Genomic DNA, 25,718 nt, shown 5'->3' with positions numbered 1-25,718 from the left:
CGTGTCTCATTCGCGCAGTACTAAACTTTTTTCTGCAATGAACCAACTAGCCCGCAAGAACGTTCTACTACGTAATAGGGGCTTTGGCCGTTTCTTTTTTTCTTGTAAACCCCAAGATTGTCTTCATCTTGGTCGCCCTCAATTTTCCCTCTGGCCATACAGGATGAAGACGATGAAATGGCTCTAGACCAGAATGCCGTCTCTTCGCCTCTTCAGTTTTTTTCCCTGATTTACGACATTATAATGAAACCTCTGTTTCTTTTTTGATGACACTGATGGAAGTGGACGCTGTTGAACTTCAGTCCGGTCGGTCAGCCGCTGCCGCCCAGAGGAAACGTCTTGGCCTCCCGAATGACGCAAGCAGCCGGGCCACCGTGGTCTACTCGGCCACCAGTGATGACTCTTCAGCTGACAACGGCTTCATCAGAGTCCTAAGCAAGAAGGCCAAACGGAGGCTGCGCAAAGGTGAGTACTCGTCGTCGTCGAGTACGTGCACGATCACTACGGAGCGAAGATCATCGGCACATACTGTCCTATTTGCGCCAGATTCCCACCGACAATCTCAACCACATCAATAGGCAAGCCACGTCTGCGTTCCTGGAGGCTCGCGTCCCGGGACCAATTAAAAATGTGAGGGTGAATCGTTTTAGGAATGCCGTCGCCATTGATGCCATGGACCGCAATGCGCTTGAGAGTTTGAGCAACATCAGAACGCTCGGCGGCATCAGCGTTCGTTCCCATGTCCTTCTAGGCAGTGGCACTACGGCAGTCGTCAGTTACGACGTCGGCGTAGCCGTCCGCGACTCTGATCTGCCCATTTTGGTTCAACCAGCTACCGACGGTGTAGCCATGCTGCAAGGTCAGCGTCTTGGGTGGACAAAGTGCATCAAGTTGACCTTCCGAGAGGACTGCATTCCAACGTACATGAAGGTTGGGCACTTTCGGCATGCAGTTAGGCCTTTCGTCCCGAAGCCTATCTAGTGCCGGAAATGCATGAAGATAGGGCACGTGAGTAGTGTTCAATTTCCCCATCGTGTGCCCACGGTGTACTCAGCCACACAGCGGCGATTCTTGCCCGGAAACAGTCCTTACGTGTGCCAATTTCCGCGGCTCTCATGACGCTGCCTCAAAATATTGTCCTCGCCTAGAAAGGGAAGGGGCGATACTCAAAGAAATGACAAGAGAAAATTCCACACAAAGAGAAGCTACCGCAAAGGTGCGACTACGTCGTCGCCCTCGTCACAGACAGTCTAAAAGTGTAGTGAGCATTGGAAAGGATCGTCCAAGAATTTGCGCAACTTGTACTCCCCCTCCGCATAATACTTTAAGGATTGGGAGCAATATGATTGGCGAGGCACAGACGGTTGTCGCAGACGGGCCTTGGCCATCCCTGCCTGAGCTACACACACCCGCAGTGACCAAGATGGTATTGCGTACTCAGAATCCCGAGCCCATTGTTTATCAAGCACAAGACCCCACTCCGGTCCAAGACCGGGACCGCCAAGTGACTTGGCCATCGCTCCCGAAGCACTCCACACCCTAAATGATAGAACAGTCAGCGCGCACCCAGTGTGTTGAGCCTACTGCTGGTCGGGCAGTAGGTCAGAAACCGGACCAGGTGCAGGCGGGCGAGTGATTGCAATGCTGAAGCCAATCATGAATGCCATGCGTGTGCTGCTTTCCAGCATACACATGCCAGCTGCACAGAATGCTCTGCATATGCTAGATTTGTTGCATCCAGTGCTTGCAGCTGTCCAATGGCTGGCACAACGCATACTCCAGCCTCATCCTTCCGAGAAGTCCGATGCTTACGTTGTCGTCAACATTATCAGCCGCAGCAAGCGCAGCAGTCGGAAGCCCTCAAGGTGTGCAGGCTACAGTTGCGGCGGCCCTGTGACTTACAGTGCTTGTGTCATTGCCTGTCGCGCTTGCTGCGGACAGCATTTCTCTACTTCTTATTAAAGCGAACGCTTTATTGGTCGCAAACTCGCGATTTCGACGTGGCGGTAGGTGCTCCATCTAGGCACGTGACGTCAAAACACACGCCTCGCCGCGGAAGCTTACTGTGCGTCGCGCACTCGCCGCGCCATCTGGCATGACGTCCCACCGCGCCGCTCACCGCCGCCGCCGTTTGGTAGGACGTGACACCGCGTTGATCGTCGTTGCGCTCGCCTCCGCTCACTTCGACGGCTGCGTCGCATGCGTGATAAGATGTCACAGGATTGCAAAGGAGAACTGGCGTGCGCCGCAACCACAGTTGAGGCGACAGTATATATATGGACGGCGACAATTCTTATAAGCTGGAGGAGGCCGGGAATCGACAGCGGAACGAGATGAAGAGGAAACGAATCGCCCAGGAAACAGACGAACAGCGCGCCGAACGACTGACTAAACGCCGCCATGAATATGCCGCCGCGAGACAGGCACGTTTAACGTCCGGTGTCTCGACCGCTAGCAGCAGCGACAGCAGCCGGAGGAGACCTGAGTCCTGCTTCACAGAAGGCGGCCCGTGATGAACGATGTAATGCGACCAAGAGACTTCAGCGGCGAGCTCAAGAAACCGAAGAACAACGTGCCGTTAGCCTAGAGAATAGGCGTAAGAGGAACGCGACCCCTTCAATCCTTGGATAGCCTCGGTGCTGAAATCAAACATGGACCTGCAGTTAATACTGGACGTTTATGCCTGTGCTTCATACGTTGTGGAATATGTGAACAAGGCCAACCGGGGAGTTACACTTGCTTTCGCTACATATATCCTGGCATAGCCGAGCTAAGCCACTGCCATTTTTTTCTTTTATGCCCCCTCATCCCTCACCCCCAGTGCAGGGTAGCGAACTGGAACATTTTACTGGTTAACCTCTCTAACTTTCCTATACCATTTCTCTCTCTCTCTCTCTCTCCTACGATGCAACCGATGGCAACGCTTTAAAAGGAATATTTTGCTACGTATCAGATGAATGGACTGTTACCAACAATATTACTATAAACGTATCTTTCAATTTTCCAATTTTCACAATTTTTGTACTAAATTGCTGGACATAGTTTTCAGCTTCTTTTCTTTCGAATTTGTGATTTGCGCTTCCGACATTTGTCTTGTTCCTAAATTATGATCTGCTACCTTATCTAATATTTTATACGCATTGTTCCTAATTTGTGTGCTGCTTTGATTATGTATATATAGCACTTTTCCATTTGATTTTGTTTATCATTGTATACACGGAATATTCTTAACTGAACATATATGTACGTACATATGCTTGCTTTGAATTTAGTCTCGATATGTGCGTAGCTGCTGCCATCAATTGTGTAGGCGCAGCCGTTTCCCCAAGCTACCTCGAACGGTAGCTTTTTGTGGCTCCTTCCTCCTTGCACAAAAGCAAAAATAAATGAATTTGAATTTCAGGGAGAACACCCCAAATAATGGCCCAAGCACTAGGCCAAGGTGCAGCCCGGAGCGGCTCGGGTTTCCTTGCAGCGCATACGCATACGCCACCCATCACTGCCACCCTTCCCTGACTTTCCACTTAGGGTACCTCAGGCACTCCTCGAAAAAGAATCCTGTCTATGTGCTTGCCGTGACCCCTGTTATATTTCTGTATTTCGGTGTGCCGGAGAGTCTGGTGATGGTTCAGTGCTAATGGGAATATGCTTGGAGACCAGTGGCTGTACATAAGCAAACACCGAGCGCTCGCCCTCTGGGGAATCCTGATAATGAGCTCGTTTTTATCAGAGTCAAATGTCAAGTCCGACACTGGCCCCAATTCATAAATACTTCCCATAACCGACTCCCAACATCCCTAATTCTGTTTCTGTACCACCCACCCCTTCCAGCTATGTCCTCCGAAAGATTACCACAGTTGCACTGGGGCTGCACTCCGCAGCCGGGTACCTCGTCCATTTTAATGCTAAAGCATTTCTAGTCCCATTACGTCTGCGCAGATAGTAGATAAAATCTCAGCCATGGCAAGAAGAGTGGGGTGGCGTCATCAAACGGCCGTATGACGCACACAGCAAGCCAAACACCGCCACTTCAGGCAGCTTATGCACTTCGTTCGGCTATATGTAACCTCTACCGGCTGATCTCAGTGTGCCGCCAGTTTTTCCGGCAACATTCGTATCAGAATTGTGACGCAACCGTTTGTCGTACGGCGCTCCGCGTGGTGTGAAACGAATTCTCGTTGCATACAGCTTACACTTGCAAGCCAATTTGGAGGCTAGCTTGCAGCAGGGACTCGAACCGACGGCATATACACATTTGTATCAAAATTGTGATGCAACCGTTGTCGTGCAGTGTTCCGAGCTGTGTCATACGCGCGTGCGTGTGTGCGTGCGTGGCGTGATGGTCGAAAAAAAAAAAAGAAACCGCCTGAAATAAATTCAGTCCGCAAACCGCCACCAAACGTCCATGTCGCGTTCACGACGTCCTTTTCATTCCCACAAGTAAACAGTCTTAAGTGTCTGTGACGATATTTTTATTTTTAAATTTATTACTTATAAGAACAGGATTTAAGCCAGTTTTACGTTAATGGTGTTGGCAAAGCCCTATTCTTCTTATTTACTTTTAAATTTTTTTCGACCAGGTCTGCCACGCCAAACTGCTACAGAAGCTAAGTCATATATCAGGGGATGGGTCAGTAGTCCAATAGATCCCCAATTATTTAACCGATCATCGCCAGTTCGTGCAACTGGGCGACCACACTTCATATACTGTCCCGGTTCTCTCCGGTATACCACACGGCTCTGTTTTAGCCCCAATTCTCTTCCTTCTCTTCATAAACGACATTGCGGACTAGGTAGAAGCGAAGCTTTGTTCGCAGATAATTGCGTATTATATAGAGAAATAAAAAGCCGAGAAGATCAAATAAGCTTAAACAATCATTTTGGCAAGATAGCAGAATGGTGTTCGAAATGGCAAATGGTTCTTAGTTTAGACAAAACAGTATCAATGAATATAACGAAAATGAAATTTCAAACTTAGCTTCCTTTACGACTATAGCAGCTCTGCACTCAAGACACTCACCGAGCACAAATACTTAGGCATCATTATATCAGCCAATCTGGGGTGGACAACTCACGTAGATCACTTAACAAACAAACCGACGCGTAAGCTCATGTTTCTGAAACAAGCGCTGCAGTGTTCTACGAAAGAAGCCAAGCTTTTGGCGTATACTACTATAATTCGCCCAATACTAGAATACGAAAACGTCACCCGGTTCCCGTACACGCAAGATAACATGGCTACGATTGAGGCTGTCCAGTGAAAAAGTGTGCGCTTTATCTGCAATAGATATAGGCGCACCGATTCTCCGACGCTGATGCTATCTGAGACTGGGCTTGACACGCTAGGTAGTCGTGCGACGCTTCGCCGTCTGAAGTTTCGGTACATGATTTTGCATCACAAACTTCAAATTGATTCTGCTACATACATTACCTTGAACACTTCCGGGTAAACTCGTCACAAAAATGAACTCACCATACAAGAATATTTCTGCGCTAATAATACCTTTATGTTCTCCTTTTTTCCGCGAGCAGTGCGCGAGTGGAACTCCCTTGATTATTCAGTGATTGTACAGCCAGCTACTGAGAAATTATTGGCGCTAGCTGGCAAAACTGTATTGTCAGGAAAGAAACTGATTTTTATTTACTTTTTCTAACATTTTCGAGTTTTTTCTACGTATTTGTATTTCCATGTATTTGTATATTCCATGTATTTATTGTATTTTTCGCGATCATTTATGAAGGGAAAAGGTGATGATTGCTTATGGGCTATCTTTGTATTGCCTTTTCCAATGCCTATTCTTATTGTCCCCATAATCTTCACTGAAATAGTGTTTATGCCTGGTCGACTGTTTGCCTGCTGCCAGAACCCACTCCTGTAAAAATCTCTGAAACAGGGACTGGCAGTATTGATAAATGAAATAAACAAAAAGATGCCTCACTAGGAGTTATATACATTTGCTGCTTTGTGAGGATTTTCTGTTTGTACGGGCTAAACGTACGCATGGATTCGTTGTGCGTCACAAGTGCATCAAAGACGAGGCGGAAAGAGGACACAGACAAGTGCTAGTTCACTACACCCCCCTCCTGAAAAAAAAAATGCTCATTACCTACCTGCCGTGGCCCTTGAAAAGGGTCGTAGATGAGCAATAGTCTTTGCCTCCGCCGCTTCTGATGCGCTGTTGTCACCCGAATTTCAGCATTATGCATACGCATGGATTGCACTGTTATACCACGTGATAATCTTAGTCCTTCGTATGGCGGTTTTTACATGGCTTGCGTTCTAGCGTATAACTTCATTCCCTCCTATTTGCTTGTGCATCTTCGCGACTGACAGACATACGGCGAATCCCTTGGACGTTTATTTGATTGGAATTTTAATGCTACAATTTCTAACCATTCGGACACTTGGTACTAAATGTTGTACATGCCTACAATATATTTATTCTTCGTGTCTTGCTTTGAAAGCCTAGTTAAATGGCATTCTTTAATCGCGGATATTCCTTGATGCGGAAATATATTTGTTCTAAGCGTGCAAAAAGCAGGCATGATATATTTTGAAGAAATGCCACAGTCTAATAGCACAATATCCCTGAATTATATTTAAAGCGTCGTTCGAGACTGCGTTGGTTCCACAAGAGTTGAAGGTCGCAGTCTTTAATCCGACCTTTAAATTACGGGATAAATAACTGGTAGAAAATTATAGGCCTATATCTCTAACTTCAGTTTATTTGCAAGATTTTTTAGCATATATCATACATTCAATTATTTAAATACCTCTAATTAATTAACTTTTTCTCCTGCATCACAGTGCGGGTTTCATAACGGTGACTCATGCAACTCACAAACAGTTGAGTTTCAACACTTTATAGGTAACTCCCACAACAAGAATAAACACGTAGATGAAGTATTCCTAGATTTCAGGAAAGCGTTTGACACCGTATCTCATCACTTATACAATATTAAGTTAGCATCCTTGAAAACACATAATAAAACCCAAAACAGGGTACACAACTATCTAAACGAACGTAAAGGTATCTACAAGAGTGCTCCGGGGCAGCGTTTTGAGGCCACTGTTATTTTCGATTTTTATTAATGACATTTTAGACGACATACAATGTCCCATAAAATGATTAGCAGACGACTGCGCTGTATACAGAGAAATAAATTCACCATCAGATGCAGCAATCATGCTGAACGACCTTCACAAAATAGCAAATTGGTGTCTGCGCTGGAGTATGAGCCTTAACATTATTAAATGTAAACAAATCCGTTTTTTTCTCAAAGAAAAAGCTTGAAACTCAAACACAATGCAAAGTTGAAAGCACAGCAATAAAAACCGTGTCAGAATGCAAGTACCTCAGCATTTATGTCCCGCAGAAACTTAAATGGAGCACGCACATCCAGCAGTCAATATCTAAGGCAATAAGATCATTTTTATTCGTTGAAATTTCAAATCACAGTCCAAGGATGTTAAAGAAACTATTTTTTGCACGTCAGATCTATCCTCGATTACGAATGCATTTTTTAGACCCATATCAGGGCTGTTTGATACAGTGAATTGGAAAACTGCAAAATCAGGTTCAGTGCTTCGTCTCCAATAATTATAACCCTTTGCAAATTATCACTGAGATAAAGGCCGTGCCGAGCTGGGGAACGTTAAGCGCCAGAAGAAAAAATTTAAGGCTGAAATTCATCAACACTACCTTCTATAATCAAACAGGCATTGATAAGCGCACTATCTGTCGGAGCCAACCTATACACTTCAACTCGGCACGGCCACTCCAAAAATGTGCGCGAACACACCTGCAAAACGAACACTTTTGCAAGCTCAATTTTTCCAAAAACATTGAAAGAGTGGATCTTGCTTCCCGAACATTGTGTTTCAGTCTTCGATAACTATTATTTTTATCCTCGGTTGTATTTATGACTGTAACATGTTTTAATTTTTTGTTTTTATTGATTTGTATGCCGTTGATGCTGACTCTTTTTGTGCTTTCTGGCGAGTTACTGTGAAAATTACACCTTTATAAAATTATCTCCCCTGCTATAATGCCAATGGGCGACACAGGTATTCTGTAAATAAATAAAATAACGTTTCTTCTAGGCAAAAGTAAGAGGGGAAAATACAATAACTTCGCGAATAGCACTCCACTTGAGCTCTGTAAATTATTTTCTACAGAGTTTTAAACGTTTATGCATGATATGTGTGTTAGTGCGCCAAAATGTGATGAAGCTATACATCTGCAGAATGAATTCAAAGCCGAATAATGTGGCAGTATTGTAGGAAGCTTGAAAATTGAACTTTTGTTAGATTATCTGCTAAAGTGGGCTTTCAGACGAGTGGCTCTTCCGTGCAATTTCGAAACAAAGCTCACTTTTCAAGTTGCTTTTCCAATTTCATTTGACTTCCTATTACAAAGCGCATGCTAGGGGAAAGAAAAATGGCCGATGGTCTAGAATAGCTAAGCACTAAACATTGTGCGAAAGCACGGTTTTTTTTTGCAGGTGGACAACACCGCCACGTACCTTAATGCGCGATTGAGCTGTCTACTGACACAAGGATCCAGTTAGGCGCCTTTCCTTTCCTCAAACTCAAGGGCGACTCCTTCCGCTGGTTTTGAGAAAAGGAAAGGCTCATAAATTCCTAAATTGATAGGTGGGCTCCCCTGTCTGCTCACAGCGCGACTCAGTTGTCCATAGCATGGTGGGCTTTTATCCGCGCATGATGCCATAGTGCAGTTCACCACTGACATCTTTGACCCGACCATTCCAGGCCACACAAAGGCCGTCCTGGCTTTGGATTTATCCAAAGCCTTTGATCGCATTGACCATCAGACGATCATGACGGCCCTGTCCCCACTTCATATATGTGTATGTGCGTACACATATGTCGGAGCTTTCTTTACCAACCGCACGGTTCAGGTCGACTTCGACCCACACACAGCACCTCCTTGCTCCCTCAGAGGACTTGGAACCTTTCGGGGCTCCGTCCTCTCCGCTTCTCTTTGCAACGCGAACATTATCCCCCTCGCCCATAAGCTCACAATACCACACCTCCGGCACACCCTCTATGCCTTTGACATCACGCAGTGTACCGCCAGCGGAAGTAATGGCGACATTGGGGACACGCTACCACAACCACAATAGCACAAGAACACGCCCTATGCATCGGACTTTTGCGCTCCCTGAAAACTCCAAGCTCCTCATCCTCCGTCCCACTACCCGCAATGTTCCAATCGCCCCCATAACTGTTGCTCTGGACATTGCCCCATTTCGGAGGTGTGCACTCTTCGTTTCCTGGCCCTTCATATCCAAAACAACTGTAGAAGCAGCCTCACGAAAAAGAAATTCAAGCAGGTTACGGGCGCGATCTCGCACCTCATCGCAGAGCTTCGGGCCACCATCAGGGCATGAAGGAGCACGACCTATGTCATCTCAGGCACGCCTTTATCCTCAGGCGATTTCTATACGCCTTCCTGTACCTCAAAATTAGGGATGAGTAGATCTCCACCTTGGGCGCAGTGCTTCGTACTGCGTTCAAGACGGCCCTCCATCTAGTCCTTAGTGCTGCCACTGAGAAACTACTCCATCTGGGTCTTCACTGTGGTGCTGGGCAACTTGTGGAGGCCCACAGACGGACCCACTGTATCCGAGTGGAACAGACTACCACCGGACACCACATCCTAAACATTCTCGGCATTCACATCCCGGCTAACGATCCCACTCCTCTACATCCCACAGACGGACCCACTATATCCGAATCGGACAAACTACCGCAGGACGCAACATCCTCAACATTCTCAGCATCCACATCCCGGCTAACGATCCCACTCCTCTACATCCCACAGACGGACCCACTATATCCGAATCGAACAAACTACCACCGGACGCCACATCCTCAACATTCTCGGCATTCACACCCCGGCCAACGACCCCTCACTTCTCTATATCCCACGCCCTACCCACTCCAACCTCCTCGTCAGGCCCCTTCCCAGAAACACCCATCCGCAACACCAGGGGTCCCGCCGCGGAGCGAGGGCCAAGGCGCTCCACAGATGTTACTGCCCCGAGACGTATGCCGTGTGGGTGGACGCCGCATGTTCGGGCGAATAAGCGGCACCAATCGTGATGGGTTGAAGCTCTCCTCCTCTCGCCGGTTACCTCCTCAGAAGTGGCTGCGGAGGCACCCAGCGCCCTGCGATTGTCCATACGGAAGCCGATTATATTTTCACAGATTCGAAAACTGCACTGTGAAGTTTCGCGGGCAGGCGAGTTCATATCCCTACTATTTGCATACTGTCCTGTCTATACTCCGTTTCATACATAGCTGTCTACACAGCCAAAGGTACGGAAGTAGTCCGTCAAAAAAAAACTAACAAAATGTGTCACTCCGCCTCGCGTCGTGGCTGAGTGGTACGAAGCGCGGGCATGTTTGTTCATTTTGTGAGGGGGCCCAGGTTCGATCCTCAGCGTAGGTTTGTTCTTTTTTTATCTTTTTTCGGCGAATCTCTAGATAGAAAGTCTAAATGCGAGCCATATATAAGCGGCCTTTTTTGTTATCAAAATGAAATGACTTCTTTAATAAGAAGCGTGCTGTTAACTTTTTCCGCAGGGAAACGAAAGTGAAGTGAGAGTTGGCAACGGACGTGCTGAGAGGCGCTGTTTTTCGGTGTTCACGGATTTTTTCGCATGCTGCACACAATGAATCATTAATTGTGGGGTGATAGAATTCAGTGTGGCTTCAATTATTCGAGGCAGCGTCGTCTGGAGGCTACGCGGTATAGATTGGCGATGTTGTTTTGGATTTATAATTCATGGGGTCCAACGTCCCAAAGCTCGCTGTTCGTCCTCCTCACAAACCACGGTAGCTCGCCGCCTTCTCGCGGTAACAATATCAACGGCGAAAATTCGGGTTTCTACACAAAGGATATGTAAGTACAGAGTGAATGAACGTGGTGGCTCGTATAATTAGCATCACCTCGCATGTTTTTAATATTTGTACATGTCCGCAATGATAGAAATCATGTTTGTTACTGGAGATAACCGTTTGTGCTCGATCGTGAGTTACTGTAGTTTTTTGACTGCTTGCCAAACATACCTGGGTTTGAAAACTGGTGTTGCAGATTATAGAATGTTATATGTCGATATTTGCTGAGCATGCCGTGTGAATGGCCGACCATGTTTGTACGGCCTGTATTGTAAAGAGAACAGTGCGCCAAAATTTTCTTGTCCAAGACTTTTTTGATCATTTACATGCTTGAGGAAATCAATTTTTAAACCCCCCCCCCAAAAAAAAAAAGGCTAGATGTCAGGTGAACCATTGAAGCGTATGGCCCCAAATGCCACAAGTCCACAAATACCAATTGTTCATTTTTTTATTAAACGGCACCCTCTCAGTATCTTGTGTGCCATTTGCACTCGCAGTTTCGTAGTAGGCCAAAATTTCAGAGCTGGAGCATCGGATAAATACTATATAACTTCAGCAGGGAACAAGCATGAAAACTGCCAAACTTTGGCATACACAGTCGAAGACCAGCAGAGCAATGTCGCCAACAACTTGGGACAAACAGCATATATAGGAGCACAAATTATAGTGAGCTACACAATATGATAAGGCTAATCATACAGGCAGCACTAAATAAATCTTTTGTGAAGAATTTTCTGTGACGCCAGTTCCAGAGAATGAAGTCATATGGGTCATGTGGTCTTAGAGAGAGGAGGCCACAAGGCACTTAAAAACCTCGGAATATTTATACATAATAGATAAATCAGAATGCGAGTTGAGACAGCAATGAAACAACGCACAAAGCACGATATGCACAAGGCAGAAAATGATCATAATTATGAAGATTTTGAACACATGACTAGGAACGATGGCAGTTGCTGATGCTACATACAACATATATGGCATCTTACTATCACAAGTGGCTCAGCGGCTACGGTGCTAGTGTCTCCATAGTCTCTGTTGCTTTATGACATTCGAACTCAATAATACGATCAAACTATCACAATGTCACAAATAAAATAAAAAGCAACTGCAGCACAATAAAGCAGGAACAAGTGAGTAACAAGTAAGAAAAATTTCAAACACGATGATAACTGGCACGCAATTTTCTTGCTCACGTTTCATACGTCTGGAGCCGTGCTATTGCAGTAAAACCTAGTCCCGGTATTCACACAGTAGAGGAGACACCCAAATGAAACCAACGCATAACACGGCATAAAACACACCAGACATGAGTAATATTATATAAAAAATGACCAACAAAGCAATGTTGCACAGTGAGAACCTCATAAAGTAGAGAGGAAGAAAGGACAAACAGTCATCTGGACGTTAAATATTTCCGTAGTTCTTTGACACGGGCACTTTTGCTTAATGCAAAGCAGTGACATTGAACACATGCATGGTAGAAAGATAGGAAGAAGATGGCTGCACAGTATGAGAGAGCACTGAACAAAGGTTGAGCGGCAGCCTCAGTTCGCAAGCCGAGCCAACGTTTCGACAAGGAAACCTGTCTTCGTGTTTCAGCTGACACCTGAAAATTCGGGCAGAAACTATTTCACAATGACTTTCGATGATAGTGTGACCAGCATCCAAGCGTTATCTAGATGCCGTAGCAACACCCGGATAGAGAAATCCTCAAAGGAGGCAAGTAATGTTGTTCACATTAAATGGAAAACGCGCTGCAGTGGCGCACTGGTTATGGCGCTCGACTGCTGTACCCAAGGATGCGAGATCGTATCCCGGCCGCAGCGGCCGCATTTCGATCGAGGCGAAAAGCAAGGCGCCCGTGTGCTGTGCGATGTCAGTGCACGTTAAAGAACCCCAGGTGGTAGAAATTTCCGGAGGCCTCCACTACGCCGTTTCTCATAGCCTGAGTCGCTTTGGGACGTTAAACCCCATAAACCAACCAACAAACATTAAATGCAAAAACTCTCCAAAGAAAACAGTATTATTCCAGCTCCTCAATGCCACTCAATTCAGAGCTGGACTCTTCAGACGAGCTGCTTGAACTGCCAATGGCGAAAACTACTGGGTCAACTTCATCATCGAAAATTATATCCCTTTCCCAGGCTTCATCCTCAATGCGCTCAGCATGTGCACAAAATTTTTGCCAGTCTTCCTTTGACACATGTGCCAAAGCCTGAGGCAGAAGCTCCTCAACTTCAGCCAATGTGAAAGCTTTGTTTCTTTTTGCTACGAATCCTTTCACCATGCTCCACACCTGCTCAATCGGATTAAACTCGCAATGGTACGGAGGCAGACGCAACACTTCGTGGCCATGTTTTGCGGCAAGTGTGTCGATCGCATACACAGTGTGTCCGCTCGTCGTTCTTTTGCACAAATCGAGCAACTCAGCTCGTACCATGTCTGTTGACCAGGATATACCCTTCCTTGTGAGCCATGCCTGGATTTCAATCTTCCGAGTTGATGTCGTTGGTGGCTTTTCGAGCGCAACACTATGGTAAGGGGCATTATCCATAACAATAATGCTGCTGTTAGGAATGTTTGGCAGCAGTTTGCTTGAGAACCACTCCGCGAAGTACTTGCCGTCCATCTCGGAGTGGTAATCAGCTGAAGCGCCCTTCTTGGCTCTCAAGAAGTCGGCAGCACCGCTCACAAAGCCTGTGAGGCTACTGCCTGCATGAACGAGGATCAGGCGGCCTCCTTTCCCCGATGGCGCTGGCAGACCTGTAGTCAGGCCCCTAAGAAAGGCATCTTGCGATGACTTGACAGTGCTGTCCTTCCACACATGTTGCCTGGTGTGGCCAGCATTGACCCAAGTCTCATCGAGGTATACGATGCACCTGCACGGGGAGGCAGATAAAAATACCGATTGAGTTTTTATGGTGCACCTGCACGGGGCGGGGGGGGGGGGGGGGTGGCAGAACAAATATCGCTCGAGTTTTTGTTGTTATCAATGTATTCATCATAGAAATATAAAATATCGCGTATGCAATTATTACAAACTTTTGAATGGCTATTAGAATATTCTTCAATTCGTCATTCGAACTGAATAGTGCCTATTGAAAACACAAATTATATATGTAATGCTTTCGAATAATCGGCACCAAGGTGCACGGACCCGGAGAATAGAACAAAGAGCGAGAAACTAATTCTTCTTTGCAACATCCGCGATTCAGTGTCATCGCTATTTGATTCCTCTTTTATTTTATTTTAAAAACAGTATTAATGATTTCACAAAATGAGTGCATGACGTACACAGCTAGGTGCGATGAAGGTAGGCAAATAATGTAAAAGTCGCTCTCTGAACGATCATTAAAAACGAAGCGCTTACCTCCCTTGGCTCCGGAATGCTTTGATAGCTCTGAGATACCGGCGCCGCCAGGCTACTATGTCGGATCGCTCGATGAGCGCGAGAGTTCGTTTCCTTTTTTCGAACTTGAAGCCCATCTCTTTCAGCAACCTCCACAAGGTGGCTTTGCTCATATCCGGCAAATCGTCATCTCCGTTTACTTCATGCAGGATACTGTCCAAAGTCGGTATTTGTCTTTCGGCATACATACGATGCAACTTGAGCCGGATGGCGTTGACCGTAAAGCTGTCGTACTTCACACTGCGGGAGCTTGATATTGCCATCCTTTTCGGTCCTTTTTGCGGTGATTTTACTCCGCCAGAAAGACCTTCTTTCTTAAACCTCACAACTGTCCGAGGGCTCACTCCGGTCATCTCGCCCACTATTGCGAGAACGTCACGCACAGTCTTCTCGGGGTGGAGCTTCCTTATGCTTGCGTAGACATTAACTATCACCGCCTTGCAGTCTTTAGAAAACTTTGGAGACTTCACCTTGGAAAAGAGGCGAACAGGAGATGTTTTCGAAGTCGAAGCGGGGGAAGAAAACAAGCGAGCAGGTGACAGCGACGCCATTTTCACAAACAGACCTGCCGGCTCAGCTGCGAAAACCTGATACAGCCGGCGCCTGAGAAAACGAAAAATCTGCGTCTACTATAATATCAACTACTGTTCACTTTGCTTGTCAATTCATTTCTATTTTTATTTTTGACGCACTATATTATGATGCGGACGAGGATCGCAAACAGGCACCGTAGCCTTGGCTGCGTAGACAGCTAAGTATGAAACGGAGTATATGGAAGAGGGATCCAATCGTGCTTGAAAGAGGCATAGTCTCGCTGGCATCGAAACATAAAAAGTAAAGGATATGAAGAAGAGGGATTAGCAGAAGCAGATGGCGTCAGTAGAAAGCTTCGGGCTCTATATAGGAGCTTACGTAGGAAAAAGAGCAGAAGAAAAAGAAATGTTCTTCTTTGCTTAGCGGCTCATAAGGTTGCGAGTGGGATGTAATATGAGGGGAAGACAGGCACATTAATTACGGCAGCGGCCTCAAAAACATTCGCTGACGAGACCGCAACTTTTTATTCGATAGCAATATTAGCTGCGTGGGGCCGAAATGCGTCCTCGGTCCTAAAATTCTTCCATTGGCGAGGGGAAAAAGACGTCACTAGAGTAGAAGCGACGTCATTTTCGGTAAAGGCACCAATATCGGTTAATGGTGCATTATTGCCAACACATAATAAAATTAGGTGCCCTGGAATTTTTTTTTTCATTTTCCGATCATTGGCGAACTGTGCCCGTTGCATTTTCGAACTTCTAAACGGTGTGCGTTTCAAGCGGACGCTTAGGCGACTGCTGGAAGTGAACCAATCTGATCAGACCATAGGCCGCATTCTTATCATCAGCAGATACCTAGAAAATACGACAAGAGGTAATCGGGAAATATGCCTTCAGTACAGCGGACGCTAGCCAGTTCTGCGCGTCACTGTAGACGAAAGGTGTTGGTTTTATCTCGTAATATCGATAATACCTCGTAGGAGTTAACTGCAATAGATGCGTTTGTCCTGCAGTGCGCTTAGCCCCACTTATGACAGCCCGTGCAGTATCAGGATTTTTTGGCTTGGAAAGGTGAACGCAATGGAGACAAGAGGAGTGCTTCTCTTTTTTCATGCGCAAAAATGTCACGTTCAGTTTGGCTCGTGCGTGTTAATTTTTGTGTGGAGTGGGATAGCCTAATTTACGCTTTATTTCCTTCACTGGTTCTGGTTGTTGTGAACAAGTGTGTACCGCCATAGGTAATTATTACTCGACGATTTTCGTGATGGTCTTCGTCACTTCACGGTGTACGTGCTTTTGTCTAACGGCCTGTTCCTTCCGTCGTGTTATTGTAGTTTATTAATTACAGGTGATAGCAGTGCAAAGTAGCGAACATAAGTATCCCGGCCATGTAGTCATTTTTCGGGAAAAAAAACAGGGTGATAAATTCGCTTAGTTTTTCATTCTCTCTAAATGTCTTGACGGTATATTCGACTGTATGTTCCAAAACTCTAATCTGATCGACACAAAGCAAAGACCCTTTCTTTGTGCACACGCCATTTTACTGTAAACACAGATGCTGAATTGTTTCTACTTTTTAGATGTAAAATCACTTTATTTCCGTCAAAATCAACGGAAGGGGCTCAAACAAAAAGTGAAGCAAGTTCACTTGATTGCGTTCGAGCTCCCGTTGTTATGATATACAGTGACGACACAGTTCTATTTTAACAATATGTACATTCAAATATTGCAGAACAAAGCAAATAGTTTAACGTACAGTGACACCGCACAGCACACAGGCGCCATTGCGTTTCGCTTCTATCGAAACGCGAAACTTGACCGCGGCGGCCGCATTTCGATGGAGCCGAAACGCAAAAGGCGCCCATGTGTTGTGCGATGTCAGTGCACGTTAAAAGGTCCGTTCGATTCACCTGCACCCCCTGCACCAGTTCTGTAAAGTTCCACGGTGGTGCCGCGAGCGTGCAGCGCCAGTTCTTGAAGTTCAAGTGGTGCTTGGCACTTGCTGCTTCCAAAAAGAATGGTCGAGTGCAGGTCTGTTCGTCTGCTAGCCTTGGTGTCACCACCAAATTGCAGCCAGCAGCATGGCGCCCAAATCAACGGTAGCCAACATCCCGAACCACGTGAAGAATTTTCAAACAGCACATCGCAGAGAAGTGTTGACATGAATCAGACTCGATGCAACCTCGCGGCAGCTCAGCGAAACGCAGGTGTGTTCTTTTACTGAACACGACTGAGGTGTGCGCGCGCCGACTTGCATGTTAAGCGGTTGCTGCAACAACGTGCATCATGCACTGCATGCACGTGTTTACTTTTCACTTAACATAACCGGCTTCGAGTACTGATATAACTTTTTTGGTACGAAGGAAAGACGCCGGTGGCAGGACCGTCGAGGGCACGATGGACGAGCGATGCAAGATGCCGGCGAGGGCCGTCGTCCCCATCTCCGTCGCTGCCTTCTCGGGTGGCCAGTCACGTTCCATAAGAGTCGGCGGGCCCGTGCAAGGCACCGTTCTCGTCGACGAGTGGAATAATTTGAGTATCACCGTCGTTTATCGCAAAGCGCAGGCCATCACCGCGCAAGCCGTCGTCTGCTTCCATGGCGGCTGTAGCTGCACCATTTCGGCACCGACCACTGAGGAAGTGCACAGTTTTCCTAAACTTTCCTGAACTAGACCTGCACAACATCTGCACTTTTTTTTTAAACGAATGGCATCGTGCAGACGCCGCCATCTAGCACCGCTGAAACGAATGGCGAATTGCAGCACTGCGAGAACCAGTTCACGTAGTGCAGGCGAATCGAACGGACCTAAGGAGGTCGTAATTATTCTGAAGCCCTTCACTCAGGGCCAGATAAAGGAAAATGGGGGCCCTGGGCATGCGCATGCAGGCCCCCTTTCCCTATACTGACACCCCCCTATCGCCTGCTACGCTACTGGAAATATGCCATGTTTCATTTTAATTTCACAAAATTAAAGAGAACGAAGTGCGATAAACTGGATTATTATTATTGTTATTATTATTAGAAAAACAGCAAAACTTGCTTGAAACGCGTGCTTTTGTAAACACCAATACATATGTTCACTTTGTGATTAATCTGCCTTCTGCTTTCAGCCAAAACCTAGGCTTTAAGGAAAAGTTAAGTCCACTCAAGACGAACAAGAACGTAGAAAAGACAACACAGCTAAGATGTGGATCCTTCTGAAGCTAGGCTTTGCTTGCATCACTAAATTTAATCCCGTGAGGGGACGCATGGTTGTATCCAAAACATTCTTTATTAAACTTCAAGCCTCAGACTACAGTAATCGTTATACACGTTACGCTATAAATATGCAATAGATATATACAATTCTTAAGGCAATACAAAAACCATAAAATGCACTAGAATACAGATGAAAATTACCAACTCTAATTGAAGAACAATATCTGAAAATATTTTCGTTAAATGTTAGACAAGCAAGGACGACACCAAATAAACATGGCACTATCAAAAACAACCAAAAATACAGTTCTTTATAAGAACGCTAAATTTCATGTGACGTTCCTTGTGTGTGCTACGAAGGGCCTCGTTTCGGCGGGCCTGGCCCCATGACAAGACGGCGGGCATCATCAATTACCGAGCCATACTCGTTGAGAGTGAACGACCAAAATGAAGGGGTTTAAGCACAACCGGACCCCCTTTCCATAGTGTCGGCACGTGTAGAACGCCGCCGCCGCCGCCGCGGGGAGACGGGCGTTATCTTCCCCAATTGCCGTGGCCGTGCCAGGGACAAAGGGCCTCGTTTCGGCGGGCCTGGCCCCGTGGCAAGACGGTGGGCATCATCAATCAACCCTCCCGAGCACATCCCAGGACAAGGGACCACTTTCCCGGCCTTTTAGTGACCTCGCGTTCCGGCCTTGAGTGGCGAGTATCATTTGATGGAGAACGGAGGTCGGTGACCCGCGGGAACCGTCAGCGGGCCATAGACCGTCTACCACAGCCGACGCTACCTCGACGACAACCTTCTTTCCCTCGGACTCAACACGTGAGGGGGGCGAGACCATAAGTGCGGTGGTGTGTTTGTGCGCCCAGGTGAAAGCCCTAGCCCCCCCCCCCACTCCGGCGTGGGCGTCCTCACCCTAGGGAGTGTGGGCATAAGAGGATATAAAAATCGACAAGGAGTACGGAAGAGGCAACGCTCAGGACGACATCGTTCGCCAAGGGGGCCTTCAGCGCCGAAGCCCGACGGCGTGCAGCTTCTGCCAGCAACCGTTCGAGCTCAACTCCGGAGCCCCTCCATCGTCCCCATGAAGTCGTCGGCACGTAAGCTCGGACGTCCCAGCCTCTGATGTATAATCTTAATCATGTGTAATTATTGAATATATCTGTTTGTTTAAACTGAGCCATACGGTGTCTCTTTGCCTCTCCGTCCCGTGTGGACCTGCGCATATGGGGGGTCGTCACACTGGTGTCAGAAGTGGGGTCTCAAAAGCAAATGTCCTCTGAATGCTACGACATTCATGACTTCAAAATTGTAATCAAAAGGGAATCACGGGACTGATTGTGGGACTTTTACCCCCATTTGAGAGGCTTGAGGCACCGGAGGGCTTGAGCGAAAATGTCTGTATCTGAGGGAGCTCCCACTCCACAGCCGTCGCTCGGAGCAAGCATGCTGGCATTAGGAAGCGTCATTCCGACGTTTACGGGAGATAAGACAGGGGTTCCAATCTGCGATTTCTTTTCCATGCTAGAAGAGATTGGGAAAATGGGGGGATGGTCCAATGCTCAAATGCTCGGAATGGCGAGGTGTAAGATGGCAGGAGCTGCTCATGATTTTGCATGGCGAGACGAAAAAGTAAAATCCACAAAATCATTTGCGGAATTTAAGAAGCTCGCGTTTGAGCATTTCGACACTGAACCACGTCACGTGCGGGTACAGAGGTTCCGTGACGCCGGACAGATGGTAGGGGAGGACGTGCGAACGTTTGCGTCGCGGCTTCAGCGCCTAGCACGCGATAAGTTAAGCAGGGAGGAGGAAGGAGACCAGCTAAAGAAGAAATACGCGGAGGATCTACTTAAAGAGGAAATGACCGCTTTGTTCGTGGCTGGTCTGCAAGACCCCGTGCGCCGGTTCATGCTCTCGCGCAAGCCGAGCAATTTCGACCAAGCCGTGGCGGCCGCATTGGATGAGGAACGAAATGAGGCGTTAACGACAGCCGCAGCGAGAGTACGCGTCATAGAGAGAGCGGTGCTCAACCCTGAGGTTGCTCTCTTGACAGAGCGGTTAGATCGCTTAGAACAGCTGCTACCTCAGCAGGTGGAACGCCAGGTTGAAGCGCGCGCTCAACAGCGCCCATTCGCTGGAAACCGGAGACCGCCACAAAGCTACAGGCGCGGTATGCGAGATTTTGAAGAAATCGTATGCTTCGCTTGCCAGGGTCGCGGACACATCGCCAGGTTCTGCCAAAACGTGCGCCGTGGGGAGCCACAAAGAGAAGCAGGCGAGACACGCCCTAAGCAAGCCTACAGCGGGGCTCCAGATACCGAGACAAAAAACTAGATAGTCCTCCCCATCCTGAGGAGCGTGGGGAGGGAGCAGTGGATGATGAGGTGGTGGTGGTTTGTGTGGCCGACGAGGCATGCCCTGTTGTGCGTTGCAAGTTAAATGGTTGCTGCATGGAATTGTTGATAGATACGGGGTCAAAGGTGACATTGCTTAAGGAGAGCAGTTTTAACACGCTTCGAAGGAAGGGGGACCGCGAGGTGTTGGAAGCGTCTGGTGGTATGGCAACCAAATTTGTAGGCATAACGGGGGATCCTCTTGGCATAAGTGGACTCTACCGGTTACACTTCTCTCTCAGCGGAATTGCATTGGAGCACCCCTGCTACGTATGCCCGGACACGGTGTCTCTGCCAAACGGAGTGTCAGGTATATTAGGGCAGGATTTTTTGAGAAAAGGGAAGGTAGTAGTCTCATTCTCTGAGGAAGAGGTTAATGCGGGCGGCTCAAAAGTTCCGTTTTTGAACAGGAGAGGGGCTGAGATTCGCATTACCGATATTGACACCCGTCAAACAGCGGGATCATTGGAGAAGGTATATTCGCGGGTTGCCCTCAGGCTGGTCGATGAGGCGGTCGTCCTTCCTTGGTCGGAGCACATTTTGTACGCGTGTGTGCCTTCAGATGTAGAGAGCAGCGCCGTGGGAGTGCTTGAGCCGGTCGACTCTCTCAGCAATGGCCTGAAGGCAGCCGCGTGCCTCGTGACAGTTAATGACGCCCACAGAGTGCCCCTACGGGTGGTTAACTGTAGCCAGCAGCCACTGAGCCTTCCCAAGAACAAAACATTGGCTTTCTTCACCTCTGCGATAGAGAAACGTGAGCCTACCGATACGGTGCTCACAACTGTACAGCATGCTAGTCCTTCGGCTGCTCCAAAGGCGTCGTTCGATCTTTCTCACGTAAAATCCAGGGAGAGGGAGGCTCTGGCTGGTTTGCTGAACGACTACTCGGAGGTATTCGCCGCGTCCAACCTGGATTTGGGCTGCTGTGGCGTTATAAAGCACAGGATAGAAACCGGCACTTCATCGCCCGTTTACCTGCGTGCGTACAGGATTCCTTACTCCCAACGTGAGGAGATGGAGCGGCAGGTGCAGGACCTGATTGATCGCGGCATTGTTGAACACTCAAAGTCACCCTGGGGAGCACCAGCACTATTGGTGGAAAAGCCAGATGGCTCGTATTGATTGGTAGTGGACTACCGCAAACTAAATGCCGTAACTCCCATCGATCCATACCCCATCCCCAATATACATGAGACGCTTTCTCAGCTGGGCTCTGCCAGGTACTTCACGGTAGTGGACATGGCGGCGGGATTCTGGCAGATAGCAATGGATCCGGCAGATGCCGAGAAAAAGGCATTCAACACGCCCTCAGGGCACTATGAATGGAAATGAATGCCGATGGGTCTGGCCAACAGCCCTGCTGTCTGGCAGAGAACCGCTGATGTTATCCTGGCAGGTCTTCTGGGGAGGCTGTGCTTCGTGTATATGGATGACATAATCATATACAGTGACAGTTTTGAGAACCATTTGCGCGATATTGAGCAGGTTTTGGTGCGACTAAGAGGAGCGGGTCTCAAGCTGAAGCCCTCTAAGTGCCAATTCCTCAAAAACGAGGTGAAATACCTCGGGCACGTTGTTTCAGCTGACGGCATGCGACCGGACCCTGAGAAACTAAGGTGTGTCTCGGATTTTCCCTCCCCGACTAGCGTCCGCCAGGTCCGGCAGTTTCTCGGCCTGATCGGTTACTACCGAAGGCACATAGAGGAGTTCGCCAAGCTCGCTAAGCCGCTCACCGCCTTAACAGCCAAAAATGTCGCCTTTCGATGGGACGAAAACGCGGAGGATGCTCTTGGGGCCCTGAAAAGGAAGCTAATGAGTGCACCGCTGTTGCGCCACCCGGATTTTAATTTGCCCTTCGTTATGGCCACAGATGCGTCAAAGTTCGCAGTTGGTGCCGTGCTGTCTCAGGTTATCGAGGGCAAAGAACATCCCGTTGCTTTTGCTAGCCTACAGCTGAGCCCCACAAAGCAAAAGTACGGAGCTACGGAAAGGGAGTGCCTCGCCGTTGTCTGAGCAGTAAAGCACTTCAGATGCTACCTTTACGGCCGCAAATTCAAGCTAGTCACAGACTGCCATCCTCTGAAATGGGTGATGAGTGTCAGGGACCCTAGCTCGCGACTCGCTAGATGGAATCTACACCTGCAGGAATACTGCTTTGAAGTGGAGCACAAGTCAGGAAAGACACATCTGAATGCTGATGCACTCAGCCGCACAGCTGCCGTGGCAGCTATAGATGAGTTTGTCCTCGTAGTTGACCCCGCCGAATTACGCACAGAGCAGTACAAAGATCCTGACCTGAAGCGAATAATCGAAAGCTTAGAGGGCGCACCGTCTCACCCCGAACAGCTAGGTTATTTCATTGGTGAAGACGGAACCTTGTGTCGGAGCACGAGGCCAACCAGCAAAGGGAGACCAGAGAAAACCGCTTGGGAGAGAGTCGTCATACCTCGGTCGTGGACAGAAAGGGTTCTTCGCGCGTTTCACGATGCGCCATGCGCCGGTCATTTTGGCGTAGCGAAGACACGCAGGCGTGTGGAGCGTTTGTATTTTTGGAGTGGCATGCGACAGGATGTTAGAGACTACTGTGCGAAGTGTCATTCCTGTCTCGAAAGAAAAACACCCAAGGGACGAAGACCAGCTCCAATTCAGCCGTTCCCTGAGGTTTCGGCTCCCTTCGAGCGGACAGGTATGGACGTAATGGGCCCATTGCCCACGACCACTTCCGGAAACAGGTACATTTTAGTATTTGTCGATCACCTTTCAAAATACGCGGAAGCGGTAGCACTCCCAGATCAGAAGGCAGGCACGGTTGCAAGAGCATTTGTCGAACAGATCGTGCTCCGACATGGACCCCCGAGGCAACTCTTGACAGATCGGGGAACGAACTTCGTGTCGCAGCTAATGAGGAGAGTTTGCGAGCTGCTTAAGATCGCTAAGAAGCAGACAACACCGTACCATCCGGCTTGCAACGGCGCGGTGGAGCGACTGAACCAAACCGTGGCCGGGTTCCTGTCGCATTTTGTATCGCGCGACCAGCGGGACTGGGACTTGTGGCTCCCGTATGCAATGTTTGCCTACAATTCCGCAGCACACGAGAGCACGGGCGAATCGCCATTCTTTCTTCTCTCCGGCCGAGACCCGGACCAGCCTAGTGAAGTGCCAGAGGGCCCCCGTCGTGTCCCATACGCTTCACTGGACGACTATAAGGTTGAGCTAGAATCGCGCTTGCAAGTGGCGAGGGACATCGCAAAGGAGGCCTTAAAGAAAGCGGCGAAGCGCAGGAAGGAGGTGCACGATCGCAGTGCTAGAGACGCGCCGTTTGATGTGGGGGACAGCGTGTACATTGAAAACTGCCAAAGGCAGATTGGGCTAGCTCGTAAGTTCCAGACGAAGTGGAGAGGACCGTGCGAGGTTGTCGAGAAGCTTTCTCCGGTAAACTTCAGAGTCCGAGACGTGATCCGGCGCTTGATACGGATACACGCAAATCGCCTCAAGTCGGCACCGGTTCAGTATTCACGAAATGAGGAAAGGGAAAGCGCGGATTTTGGTGGGGACAGAAGTGAAGCGGAGCGCGCAGATAGTTCGCAAGAAACGCCCTCTCCTGCATTTGTTCGGCAGGCGCCAGAGGTGACGGCCGGAATGCCACCGGATTTACTTCATGAATTGCTAGAAGAAGAAGAAGCACGCGAGGTTGCCGCGCAGATAACGCCAGGAGAGGCTCCTGCCACGAGCCCTCGCGAGTCTCAAAGCAGACAAAGTGTCACAGACTTACTTGGTATGACTCATGAAGGCCGATATCCGCTGCGAAATCGGAAAGCTAAGTCGGACTAATGGCGTATACAGAGCGGAGTTGTGAACTGGTTAGAATTGTGTAATGCCGCAGCTCATAACATTGCTATGTGCTTATGTGTTAAGATATCGGAGTTGGTAGTTAAACCTTTCTGTCATTAAGTAACACCTTCACAGGAGAGCATGCGGAGCGCATGCAGAACCTGCCCTACTTCCTTTCGTTATCTACATTTTTGTCTGTGCCGTGATCGTGCTAGAAGTGGGAGCTCCTTTGTAACTGTGGTAAATTTATTTCGTCCAGTTTGGACTAGAAAGGAGAGGCTTGGGTGCTGAGTTTCATGTTTATCTCTAAAAGAAGATCAGTGCTGCCCCTGGAGACGCCAGTTATGACAGCTGAGGCATATGGTGTTGTGCAGTGGTGTTGAGTGCAGCGAAAAGTGTTTTGTTGGACGCACTGTGCGAGGCGATTCAGAAAGCGAAGGGGAGCTGCATGGACTCAAATGTTCAGAGAACATTCTTCTGGAGGGTGAGCGAGTGTGACGTTCCTTGTGTGTGCTACGAAGGGCCTCGTTTCGGCGGGCCTGGCCCCGTGACACGACGGCGGGCATCATCAATTACCGAGCCATACTCGTTGAGAGTGAACGACCAAAACGAAGGGGTTTAAGTACAACCGGACCCCCTTTCCATAGTGTCGGCACGTGTCGAACGCCGCCGCCGCCGCCGCGGGGAGACGGGCGTTATCTTCCCCAATTGCCGTGGCCGTGCCAGGGACAAAGGGCCTCGTTTCGGCGGGCCTGGCCCCGTGGCAAGACGGCGGGCATCACCAATCAACCCTGCCGAGCACATCCCAGGACAAGGGACCACTTTCCCGGCCTTTTAGTGACCTCACGTTCCGGCCTTGAGTGGCGAGTGTCATTTGATGGAGAACGGAGGTCGGTGACCCGCGGGAACCGTCAGCGGGCCATAGACCGTCTACCACAGCCGACGCTACCTCGACGACAACCTTCTTTCCCTCGGACTCAACACGTGAGGGGGGCGAGACCATAAGTGCGGTGGTGTGTTTGTGCGCCCAAGTGAAAGCCCTAGCCCCCCCCCCCCCCCACTCCGGCGTGGGCGTCCTCACCCTAGGGAGTGTGGGGATAAGAGGATATAAAAATCGACAAGGAGTACGGAAGAGGCAACGCGCAGGACGACATCGTTCGCCGAGGGGGCCTTCAGCGCCGAAGCCCGACGGCGTGCAGCTTCTGCCAGCAACCGTTCTAGCTCAACTCCGGAGCCCCTCCATCGTCCCCATGAAGTCGTCGGCACGTAAGCTCGGACGCCCCAGCCTCTGAATCATAATCATGTATAATTATTGAATATATCTGTTTGTTTAAACTGAGCCATACGGTGTCTCTTTGCCTCTCCGTCCCGTGTGGACCTGCGCATATGGGGGGTCGTCACAATCACAAGAGCAAGCAA

Source organism: Amblyomma americanum, chromosome 8 (assembly GCF_052857255.1).
Source record: "Amblyomma americanum isolate KBUSLIRL-KWMA chromosome 8, ASM5285725v1, whole genome shotgun sequence".
In the NCBI taxonomy this organism is placed as follows: domain Eukaryota; kingdom Metazoa; phylum Arthropoda; class Arachnida; order Ixodida; family Ixodidae; genus Amblyomma; species Amblyomma americanum.
Note: the sequence above shows the minus strand (reverse complement) of the source record.